Source organism: Corvus cornix, chromosome 1 (genome assembly GCF_000738735.6).
Source record: "Corvus cornix cornix isolate S_Up_H32 chromosome 1, ASM73873v5, whole genome shotgun sequence".
Lineage (NCBI taxonomy): Eukaryota > Metazoa > Chordata > Aves > Passeriformes > Corvidae > Corvus > Corvus cornix.
The window spans coordinates 111,292,971-111,305,272 of NC_046332.1; the positions used below are offsets into that span (position 1 = coordinate 111,292,971).

A 12,302-nucleotide genomic window follows, 5' to 3' on the forward strand; every position below is an offset into this window, starting at 1 on the left:
TTTGCATCTGAGATTTATTTGGACTTTAACAGGAAGTCTCCACTCTCCCGGACATGCAGCTTGCATTTCTTCATGTTCAAATTGAGGTGCTAAAGTCTCAGGACCCAGGGATTACATGTGCAGACACTTCATTGCTTCAAATTCATTTAAAAAGCCATGCAATTTTTGATTAGAAAGTGTCCTTCGTGTGGAACAACATGAAAAGGAAAGTAAGATTTATTGTCCAAAAAACAATGCCCAAGTAAAAAATTAATAATGTGACAGCTTGTAATTCCTTAATACATAGATCAGATGGAGGAAATGTTAATGATGCTATGAATATCAAGTTTTCCCCATGCCAGAGTCAAGGTGGAAAAGTCAACCAAAAAGCCAGTGGCAGATGTTCACCATGTGGTCACATGTCCTTTTTTTTGGGGTCTGGTGGGCAGATCAATATATGCAGCTAAAGCATTGTCATCTCCTTAAGTCTAATATGGTGTCAATGCCTTAGTTGAGTATTGAAGAGGATATATTAAAGTTATTTGTGTCTCTTAGAGTGTTATTTCGTGCTACTTGCAGAAAGACATGCTGGGTTTAGGGTACACCTATGCTGGCATTATGTGTAAGCATCCCAGTTACACTTTTGTCCAGTTTCCATTTTTTTTAAAAGCTTTGCTTAGATTCAGCAATTATAGTGCCATTCTGAGATGAACCAGGTCTGCTTAAATTTGGGATATTTTCTGATTTTGGTAACCTTTCTGTCCTACAGAATTTGAGCTACAGGCTGACTGAAGGATGCACCTTCACCTGCCCACATGTGACACAAAGGAGGACTTTCTTTTACATTTTCTGCTCTAAAATTGCACTGTTTTGCTTATTCAGCATAGCTTGTGAGGCTCAGGCCATCTCTTGACTGTGTACAAAGTATGTGGATGCTGAGAAAGTACATTTAGTTCCACCTGAGTTCCCTGAATTGTGCAGGTACAGTCCTTGTGCAGGGGCTGTGTGTGACTCTCCCAGGCAGAGTCTGGCAGCAGATCCACGATCAGACACCAGCCCAAGCCTGAGAAGCTGTGAATCCTTCCCTCTCCCTCTTGTAGTGGGAAACACTGCTGCAGAAATCAGCTATTGTATTTGTCTGCACAGGAGGGTGACACAGACAAAGATCAAAGCCAATTAACTGGTGCAAAATCAGATTGCATCATTAGCAATAAAAAAATAGGATGCTTTGGTTTTAGGCCTTTTTTTTTTTTTATCTATGGCATCGGATTTATACTATTTCTTCTCTCAATTTATGAATTTTTGTATTTTTTTTATTCTGTGTACTGGTCTGTGGAATTGTGTGCAGAAATGTCTCTATCATGGTGTAATTTGCATGTATGGTGGTGCATGGGCCAAGAAATGTGCTGTGTTCAAGGCTTTGAACTTGAAACACATTTGAAGGGTCTGATTTTGCCCAACGTGTGAAAATCAGATCCCTGTAAAGTTCCACATGTTAGATGCCTAAGATGAGTTCATGCAGGACCAGTGACCACTAAGAAATGTATTTCTCCTTACCAGATCTCCTCAATTAGGAGGAGACATTGTAAGAGACAAATTATGGGTTTTGTTTAAGTTATTTTCCTTTATTAGAGCACTGCTACTCTGAGTATTTGGGAAGGGTTGCTTCTACTGGTGCTCTTTGCTGTTGGGACTCCAGTGCAAATAACCAGCATCTGCCACCATTAGGGTTTTTTTCTGAACATTGTTCTGTCTGACATTACACAGTTTTTCAAAAGGAATTCTTGTAAACGTTTGAAACACCAAAGTCTGACTGCTTTGAAATTTTAAGTGTCAAATATTTCTTCAAAACTGGGGACAGTAAAATGAAAGCTTAACAGCCACCTCTGCCCACACAAACAATTTTTTTTGCATTTTCAAATGTTTCTGCTGCTGGTTGCTATTGGAACTTTGGAAAGTCTTTCTAGTGCTTGCAGTGTGGCACAAAGATGGGACTGTTTCATTTTTCATTTTCAAAGACGAGGAAATTTCAAAATTATTGAAGGCAATAAAAAGGAAAATGAAAAGCAAAACCAGAACAATTTTGATGTTATTGATTTTACAGTGCCAGTGTGAAAAGGAAACAGGGAAAAAAGGAGAAAGTCTCTCTCTGTGTATGTATCTTGAATTTATCAGGTTTCACATTTGAAGGGTTTTTTTTGTTTGTTATTTTTTTGTTTGGTTTTTTTTGGTTTTTTTTTGTTTGTTTGTTTTTTATTTTTTGTTTTTTTGTGGAAGATTCTGATTAACAATAAAAGCAATTCTTCTTTGAAATCCAAATTTTAGTTTTCAGATAGTTTTGAGAATAAGTCTGGCTTGTTTTTAGGAAAAAAGAATCTCTTCTAGATATGAAGTGAAATGTCTTTTGATATCTAAGGAATGCTACATTTGGACAGTTAAGTTAGAAATAACTAATAATATGCTCATTGATTATATGTCTTTGAATCCAACAATCCTCCTTTACTGAATTATGAGAGAAAATTAATTAAACCCACTTGCTAGAAAGAGCTATTTTGTGCCTCTTCCTGTAAGCTAAGAATGTCTTCTGCAAATATGAATAAAGACTATTAATGTTACATGCACTGAATTTCAAGGAAATTTCTTGCAATATGTAAAAGTAATCATGTGCAAATGTGTTTGCAGACTGGAACTGTATTCTCACCCAAATATATAATGCAGTTTCCAGGTGGTAGCTATCTGATACTATGTCTATTTTTGTTTTAACACAATGAATACTCAGCAGCAGAGTAATACTGCTCACTGCCTTTTGCTTCTAATATTGTTCATGGCAGAAATCCAATTTATACAGTGCAAATAATCATTATTTCCAATAGGTTGAGGATCTTTCCTGGCAAGAGCATAACCAATGCCTTCTACTCCTACTTGTGTCATTCATGGTATTTCAGTGATGTGAGTTAGCATATAAAATCCATTACCCATGGAAAGATTGTGGGAGTGGGGGGGAGAAAAAAGAGAAAAGAACACAGGGAACATTCCTAGTGCTGCCAGGCACAGGGAATTAAAGCAAATAGCAAAGAAGGTGGAAAAAATGTGACAAGGAAGTTTAATACTCTGAAGAAGTACAGGGAGCTCGTGGCCCTGGGGATGGTTCAGTGCCCTCACATCATGCAGGGGAGTCGGCTGTTGTTCGGCAGCACTTTTACCAGGGGCTTGCCACAGTCCCAAGCCCTTTCCTAGATTGCTCTGGATGCATAAAGAGAGGACTTCAGCAGCAGTCCCTTTCTCACCTGGAAGGCTGCAGGCACTCAGTGCCAAGCATTGCTCCTCAATTGTCTTTTGCACGAAGCCTCCAGCAGGATGCTAAAGCAGAGCATGTTTTCATCGCCGACTTTGCAAATGGGAGTGACTCATGTGCCATCTGTTTTGTCCCTCCACCACATCATATGCGCTCCCTGTTTGTGCTGGATAATGCATTTGCCATCTATTAAAGGGAGAGGAAACTTTGGAACAGCCAAAACAAACATGCCTGAGAAAGGCTGAAGTTTTTGAAGGGGTCTGGTGGGAAAGCCACTGCCACTCTCGGTTTCCACTGAAACATGTGGTTCTGGGGCAAGGACGTGCCAAGTGACAACCCATGCATATCTGGCAGTGAGCCAGGGATTCCTCAGTGTGCTGATTTGCACAAATTTGGAGGAAAATATCCTCTGATAGAAGGCAGGTTACAACCAGTCCTCCCCCACCAGGTTCGGGGAAAAAAAAGAAATTTTCCTCGGAGGAAAGTGAAAGAGATAAAAACTATTTAGTTAACAAACACACAGAAAAAGGATAATAATGCTAATTAATAAAACCTCTCGCTGTGCAGTGAAACCTGGGAAGATTTCAGAGTCCTTCTGTAGGTGTTGTCTCTCTCCTCCTCCTTGGAGCTGGGTTAGTGTGGGCCCACCTCCAGGGCCTCGGTGGAAAATTCTCCCGATGTGTTCTGATGTTGAAACAGTCCAGAAGAGAAGAAGGGAAAAAAACCCTGAAGATCCAGGAAAACAAAATTCAACTCTCCATCTCCCTCTGGAGGAAAGGAGCTGAAAGCTGGCTGAAAAGCAAGAAGGGTGCTTCCTCTGCTCTTCTCCCCACAGCAGGAGAACGCAGAGGAGTGTGTATCTGTGTCCTTGAACAACTGCTTTGAAAAGTTTGCTTGGATTTTTTTCCTCTCCCCCCTCTCAGGCTCAGTTTAAAGGCACAGAAAGGCACAAAATTAGTTTCTGGGCATAGAGCAGCGATAGGGGATACAACATCATAAAGTCACCCCAAGACACTTGGTGTCCAAGGCACAGACGGGAGCAATAAAGGAAAAGGGACAACTGTCAGGTTCAGAAAGGCTGAGGAGATATTCAGCACCTCCCTGAGTGGTGAGACTTGCTGTAGGATGCTGAAATCTTATCTGGGACTTGAAAAGTGCTTGAATAAATGAATGGAAAAAAATTTCCATCAAGAGAACCAAAACACAATGGCAGCATCTCCAGCTCATTCTGCAGTGTAAACTCTTTCCCTTGATGCCTTTCTGTTACATGCTTGTGCAGCATCCCTCCTAGGATAAAGATTTTATATTGATACAGAAGTGCAAGACGTGCTGTATAAATGTGCTAAAAATATGTCTTGATTTTCCTGTCATTTCAGGTCCTCCTCAGCGAGCAGCCTGGCTCTGTCACATCCAACACCCCACAAAGAGTTCACAGGTTTGGTGACATAGTTTCAGCCTCCCAGCTCAAGCCTAGACATGAGCCAGGATGTGTCACAGCCTTGCTCTAGCTGGTTTGTGTTTCTCCCTAATGAGTGAAAATGTTACCTAGCTAAATGAGTATGAGGAACAAACTGTACCTACCACCAGAAAAGCTCCCTCGAAAACAGTTTCCAAACATATGCATGAGGTAATGAGCCTGTTTCCCTGCCTATGTGTCACAGCACTCTGTGCTATTCTGGTTGTGTTTCTCAAGCTGGCATTGCTTCTTTAATGTGCTCGCTCCTGGTCTGCTCTGAGTCAGTCCCTGCACAATCTCAGGCTGCTTTTGTGAGGAGCCACCGGGCAGCTCCTGCCATCCCCAGCATGCTGCTGGATGGAGCCTGGTCTGCAGCTCTCCTGCTCCTTAGTTCTTACCTCTCCCGTCTCCAGCTATGTTTTTTTTTCAGCGTGATGTGAGACTGATGGCAATGGGGAAAGGCCCAGGAACCATCCCAGTTGCTCTCCTCCTGCTCCCTCATCAGGAACAACAGCAGCAAACCCCCAGTGGTGTAATTCACCACAAGTGCATTCAGAAAATAGGAGTGAGGCATTCAAAAAGCTCAGCCTTTTGCATATGAAATCTCTGAGAGCTTCTGGTGCCTTACATCAGTTTTGTCAACAGTTTGCAAATCTTTTTTTTCCCCCTCTGGAAACATTTGTCATAGTAGATTATTTTGTCTTGTGCTCCTGTATGTAAAATGCGGAATGTTAATACTTTATTTGGCTAAACATGTATAATTTGGGAAGACAGGTGAAGTGATGGATTAATCATCAGGCTTTTAACTCTAGGTCTTGTTAGCTGAAGTTTAAAACGTTGCTTATTTGAAATTACAGTGTGTGTATGATGTCTAAGTGGAAGCTCTTTACATATATAAAATAAAGCTGCTTTTGCAGTTGGTAATAAGTGAGAGGATTGATTTAAGATCTGTCATTTTCTGTCATACCTGGATGTTCAGATAGACTTATGACAAATAACTCAGTGGCAAAGCTACAGCTACTAGAGTGGCAAAAACATTTGCCTTCTGCTTTCTATGAATATCTCTAAGCCTTGACCTACAGGACCTTCCCTACTTATTGTGGGAAGGTAATTTTACAGACAAAAAAATTACAGACAGCTGGATAAGTGGGTATGAGTTGAACCCAGTTTTGCTGCTCTCATTGAGTAAGGAAATTGCCCTTTATACAACTCACAGCTGTCCCAAGTCACCTTCCTCAGTATCTGTTTATAGGTTTTGTGCTCAAGACATCTCAACTTCAGAAGAAATCCTTCTTAGGAAAGCATGCAGTATTGTCTGGGAAGATAGGGATACTACTGCTTTGAATTTACGCTGTGGAAGAGAGAGGTGAATATTAGTTTTGTCAGAATGGCAATTGAAGTAAAAGAATGGAAAAATGTTCCTCTGATGCTGAGCCAAAAATGGTATTTTTAAGGATTCTTTACTGAAACTCAAATGCTTTATTTAAACTAAAAAGTGATTTTTCATTTTGGGACTATTTAATCCTTTTAACCTTTTTCTGCTTTAGATTTTATTTAGATAAATAGCGTTCTTGCAGAGAAATTGTTTGCTTTGTTGTCAGACAGAACATGTTCGTATTTCTGAGATGAAACACTGATTAAACAGCATCCAAACACTGTGTTTTGGTGTAATATTCCCAGCTCTGTTTCACAACAAACTTTTTAGTTCCCAGAGATGTTTTGCCCAGTTGAGGATTGGGCTGGTCTGAGTCAGTCAAGGACAACGAGCAGAAAATTCTTCCTAAAAGAGAGACAAAAGGGTATTTTGAAAAGCAAATTCTTCTTCCTTGACCAGTGCTGGAGGGAAGCAGTTGATTAAGCAGTTGATCACCTTTAGTGATGCTGGATGATGCTCTTCTACATCCTACTCCCAGGAACTGGTATTTCTTATCTTTCAGATCTGAGGAGAGGCACAAAAGACCTCTGTTGCTAATTGGTACAGCAGCTGGCATATAGTAATTTGTTGCCAGAGACACACACTTTGCATTTAAGGGTTCTAACATTTCAATTTCATTTGTGGCTGCCCTGTCTAGAGGTGAAAGCTGTGATGTCTGTGTTCAAGCCCAGCCTGTTCACGATGCTGAAGACTCACCTTGGCTGCCAGAGTATATTTTCCCATCCATGGGAAATATAATTACCCTGAACAAGAAAGGGAAGTGTGAGGAAATCATGCTGAGCCTCACAGCAGCCCGGGGGCATGATGCTGGAGCAGCCTTGCCACCACTAGCAGTGCACAGCTTGGCTTTGTGCTTCCACCCTAGCTGATGTCCACCTTAGCATGCCTTTGACTGGAGAAACTGTGGGAAACAACATTTTCAGGGGTAAAACAGAAGATGAGGACTTGCCAGCATTTATCATCTGACAATAAGCAAGTAAACAGGCTGGCAGCAACATCTAAGATTATCTCCTCTCTGCTTGGGACTGTGTTATGTTTCAGTTGAGCTTAGGATGGAAGAGAAGGACTTGTGTTTATTTTTATCTTCAGCTTTCATGTTCATAGCTGTCTGTGTTCCAAGGCACTGCAGTGTCTGTGGCTGGTCCAGGCTGGAAGGTGTTGGGGTCCAGCAAAGGACTTCAGGGGAGTCACATTGCAGTGAGGCCACACAGACACGGTGCCACAGTGTGAGATCACCAACTCCAAGGCAGCTCAGACACACCCTTTTTCCAGAACATCTGGTTAGATCCTGCCATCATTTGCCTTCCCAGCAGGAATTTCTTCTAAACTGCCTGTTACCTGCTTTTCTCTTTCTAAATCACTGTTCATAGCTGGCTGTGTTTAGTTTGTATTTACACAGCTCTACTGCACTGAATAGCCACCATTTTATTTTAATTATTGGAACACAATAAGAAAAAGAGTTGGGAGAAAAGGAATCAGCTGTGGAATTATCTGTTCAGAGCATTGGTTTCCTGTATTTACTGACCAGTTTTTCACTTGCCCAGATAAAGGTATTTTACCTTTCCTTTCTCTTTCCCTTTCCCTTTCCCTTTCCCTTTCCCTTTCCCTTTCCCTTTCCCTTTCCCTTTCCCTTTCCCTTTCCCTTTCCCTTTCCCTTTTCCTTTCCTTCTCATTGCAGTTTTCTGCACTGGAAGAGGAGCTGTTCAAGCCCTGTTTTGCCCTAGTCTGAGCCTCTGTACTTTTTGGAGGATAGGATTTGTTGGATAAGTGGATTAATGTCTTTCTTTTTGCTGTCCAGGGCTGCATCAAATTGCTACTAAAATCATGAGATAGAATCTTTGGCAGTTAAAACTACATATTTTCAGTGCTGTTGCCTTCTTCACAACACGCATTTGAGACCTCCAGGTGGTATCTGCAGTCTGAGAATTTTATTTGCTTTATTTTCAGATTTTAAATAAAAGGATGGACTCCATTTGGGAAGCAAGTTTATTATCACCCTCAATGGCCTGTTTGTCACTGTGCACAGGAGGATGTTAAATCTGCACTTTAGAAGATAAAAATGAATAGAAATTCTGCTGATTGTGCTTTCTTTGGCTCCAGGACTGTGTCCAGACATCTGAGCTGTAGGAACAGGGAGACAGAGCAGGTCAACCACGTTGTTTTATCAACTGCTTCAATGTGCAGCATTTAGAGCAAAAATCCCTGTCTTCACTCCACAATACTCCTGTTCCACATCTGCTTCCCAGCCTCCCTCTCATGCTGCCCTTAGCTCTGCTACAGGAAATACGTAGCAGCAATGTTGGTCACAAACACCACTACAGACTCTTTTATTGAGCCAAGAGCAATTTCAGAAATGGGACTGTGTCTGCCAGGCAAACACATGGTCCAGGTCAGAAATAGGTTAATTAAAATGAGATAAGCAGGGCAGGAAGTCCTGAAATAGATAATATTAGTTGGCATGAACTTGACTTTGAAACTAACTTAATAGTTTTCCTTTTCAGAGAGTTTATTTATTTTCTAAATATGTTGGTCAAGGAGGAGAGGAAATGTGATTAAATGAGATTAAATGACTTTTAATTCACATTTTTTCTCTTTCCAGCTGTGTGCCTGCTACTCCTTGTGTTGAAGTCAGTGCTCTTGCATTCAGTGGAGACAGAACCAGAGCCTGAACAAATAATTGCATGCAGCTTAGTGAAAAGTGCTCCATGTGGAATTTCAGAGTTGTGATGACACTGGATGCAGCAAACTCTCATTTAACATGGGTAAAAGACTGTGTGTGCTAAAGCAGAGGTCTGTTCATTCGCTTAATTAAGGTTCCTGGAGTCAAGGCAATGGGGAGGGATGGTGGAGGGGGAGAAGGGAGGGGGGGAGGGAGGGAGGGAGGAAGGAAGGGAGGAGGGGAGGAAGGAGGGAAGGAAGGAAGGAGGGAAGGAGGGAAGGAGGGAGGGAGGAAGGAAGGGAGGAGGGGAGGAAGGAGGGAAGGAAGGGAGGAGGGAAGGAGGGAGGAAGGGAGGGAGGAAGGAAGGGAGGAAGGGAGGGAGGAAGGAAGGAAGGAAGGAAGGAAGGAAACCTTTGGCTTTGGCAGCTCAAAACATTTCACCTGAGAAGGACAGGAGGTGGCATCAAACCTCTCCAAAGTCCTGTCACCTTTTTCATGGGCAGGATTTATTCATGCAAGTCTACAACCAGAGCTACCTCATGGCTTATGCCGGCGCCCACATGCAGGTGTCAGGTCTGGTTTACCTTGTGCACAATTAAACTCGCTTGTTACAGTGAAAACAAGTTCTCTTCATCTCTCTCCTTGTGCAGAGAGAACAGTTTTGTTCTTCTCCAAGGGGGATGTGCCCTTTGGTGACATAGATAACAGCTGGGAGGTGTAGATGGCCTATACAGGTGACTTGAAAATCATTAGAGGAAGCTATTAATGAAAATAATTCTCAAAGCATACTTCCAGGGGGCTGCAAGCAACAAAGCAGGAGGTGTACCTGCACCAGGGTGTCAGGACACCAACCCACAGCCTTGTCAGACCTGACAGAGCCTTGTCAGGGTGTTGCTATCCTGGCTGGGATGTCAATACTTTCTGAATTGCACAGGCTTAGTTAGTCCCCCTGAGACATTGCCTGGTTGGCAAATTCAGCGTTCCCTGCATCATAGATATCTCAGAATCGAGGTTTAGACTGGAAAGCTGTAATTCCTTCAGCCACACACAACTGAGGAAAAGAATTTATTTCCTCTAAAGGTCAGATCCTCCATGAAATGAACTTCCCAGGACTTTTTGGCAGCAAGAGGTATGTTTTTCTCTGAGTTGCATTCTTCACATATTGACTGTGCTTCCCATGAAATTACAAATACATTTAACATGAAATTGGCCTAATTTCACTATCAATTTTCTGATTTTCGCCTTTAGAGAAGGATCTTACAATGCTTAGTGATTGGGCAATAAAATGACAGAAGAAATTCAATGTCAATAGATGCAAAGTGATGCATATGGGGGAAAAAAGCACTCCAGGATGACACAGAATGACAGTCTCTAAATTAGCTTCTGATGTTCAGGAAGGAGATTTGGGAGTTGTTACTGACAAGTCCCTGTGCAAATCACTTCATTGCTCAGCGGTGGTCAAAAAGATTGTTAGGAATTGTTAGGGAAAGAATAGAGAACAAACAGAAAAAATTAGTAATGCTACCACATAAATTCATGATGTATCTTTATCCTGAATATTATGCAGTGAACTCATCACCACAGCTTGGAATGGAGAGCTGAAAGCGCCCCAGAAAAAGGGAGAAGCAGGCTCAGTGAATGGAGTGACTTTTGTTTGAGGAAAAGCAAAATACATTGGGTATTTTCAGCTTGGGGAAGAGATGAAGCCTGATAACGTCATGAATGGTAATGGGTAGTTGAGGAAAGAGATTAATTACCATTCCTGACAATATAAGAATAAGGGCTGATGAAATCAGCTGGGCGTTTAAAAAGGGAACACTTCACCACCCAGCATGTGGTGAAGTTGTGCAAGTCATGGCCATGGGATATTAGGGAGACCAAAATAACAAATGGGCTCAAAAGCTGATGGGGCAATTTGGCAGAGGATAGGGCCATCAGTTTCTGCTCAAAATTGTGTCCAGGATGAAAGCCCAGAAGTCCCTATGTCACCAGAAGCTGTGAGAGAGGGGAGGGTCACTCAGTGCCTGCATTGCTTCTCGTGTGCTTCACCTGAGCGTTCCCTTCTGACCACACTCGGGGCATGGAGCCAGGTGAAGCTTTGCTCTTTGGTGTGACAACTGTGTTCTTCTGTAAAGCTTTTAAAATTTATGGCTGTCGTATTTATTTTTATTTGTGTGCTTTTCTGCATCTTCCATCACTGTCTCAAGTGGGAGACCCGAATGTATCAATGTGTTTGTCCCTTGCAGCTCTTCAAAATGTCAGAGAAACAGCCCAGTCCCCATTTACAAAGGGATTGTTGCCCCAGGAAGAGTCTGCTGGGATGGAAAAGGCCCTGAGGGACTCACAGCCACCTTCCTCCTCCCCACGATCTGTGTGGTGCCCTGGAGAAAGGGCCGTGCAGACCTTGCCATGCCAGCACTTCTCCCGCCAGCCCTTCCAGGACTTGCCGCCCCTCGGCTGCATCCAGCGCTTATGAGTAAGGCACAGAGAGAGAGGAAAATAAAACTCCTCAGTGCAGCAAAGCCCTCAAGTCCTTAGTCAACACTGAAGTGAAGCCTACGTGGTTTGGTCAAAATCCAGCAGTACATCTGTGGAAAGGTGGGAGCTGGATCCAACCCTTTTCTGGCTTGGATAGTAACCTGTAATTAGACTTGTCAGATGGTAAGACACCTAATATATCCTTCTGCAATATTTTTTTATGGGGAATTATAAGGTAGAATTGAGCTGTGAGCTGTAAAACCTGCCTGCAGAGGCACATGGCAGAACAAAGGAGCACATGGCGGCACAGACAGGCTCTGTCTCCACCGGGCCCTGGGGGAAGAGGTGTCACAGGGCAGACCCCTACGAAGTGTGATGCTGATGTGGCAACACGAGATAGCTCACACCAGATAAGGAAATAGTGTGCCTTAGAAAAGTGTGTAAAACCAACTCAGTCCTTTGAATAAACGATTCAGATTCCCTGCCAGTCTGGGTCTGAGATTCAGTCACCGACATTTTTGCTCTTGGTGTAACTTTTTCTTGTATCCAGTGTGCTGCAGTTCTGGGTTTTTCTCTTTATAGCAGTTAGTTTCTCGGCATAGTCCCTGACCACAAATACTTTTGAGTGGAACATCTGGTTCTAATGTGTGCTCTAGAAATGTTACTTTCTGCAACATTCCGTTTGTCTCCCAAACAATTTTTTCCTCTTGTGTTTGCCCAGAGAATCTTGTAAGCTGATCAATATCTGAAGCAGCAAAGGATCCATTTGAAAACAAAGGCTCCAAAAGCCACATAAACAATTTCCCAGAACTCAAGGCAGTTGAGGAGAGGTACTTTGCAGAGCAGCCATGCACACGGGAACTCTGCAGGGCTGCCTTCCTCATCTTTCTCCATGTTCCATCCTACCAGTTACCACTACTGCAGAGGCAATCCCAGCTTGTTTCCATGCTGGTGATCCCATCTAACTTTTTGGTTTTCAGTTCTCCTTCACTTCTAGCTG

The 12,302-nt window shown here is 42.6% G+C and overlaps 1 long non-coding RNA gene across 1 annotated transcript; it reads left to right on the forward strand.

Moving 5' to 3' along the window:
• The first annotated feature begins 9,228 nt into the window (after window positions 1-9,228).
• On the forward strand, window positions 9,229-11,815 carry LOC120410685. Its single transcript, XR_005602988.1, has 2 exons — window positions 9,229-9,953; window positions 11,071-11,815. It is a non-coding gene; the product is annotated as an uncharacterized LOC120410685 (long non-coding RNA).
• Window positions 11,816-12,302: the final 487 nt, after the last annotated feature.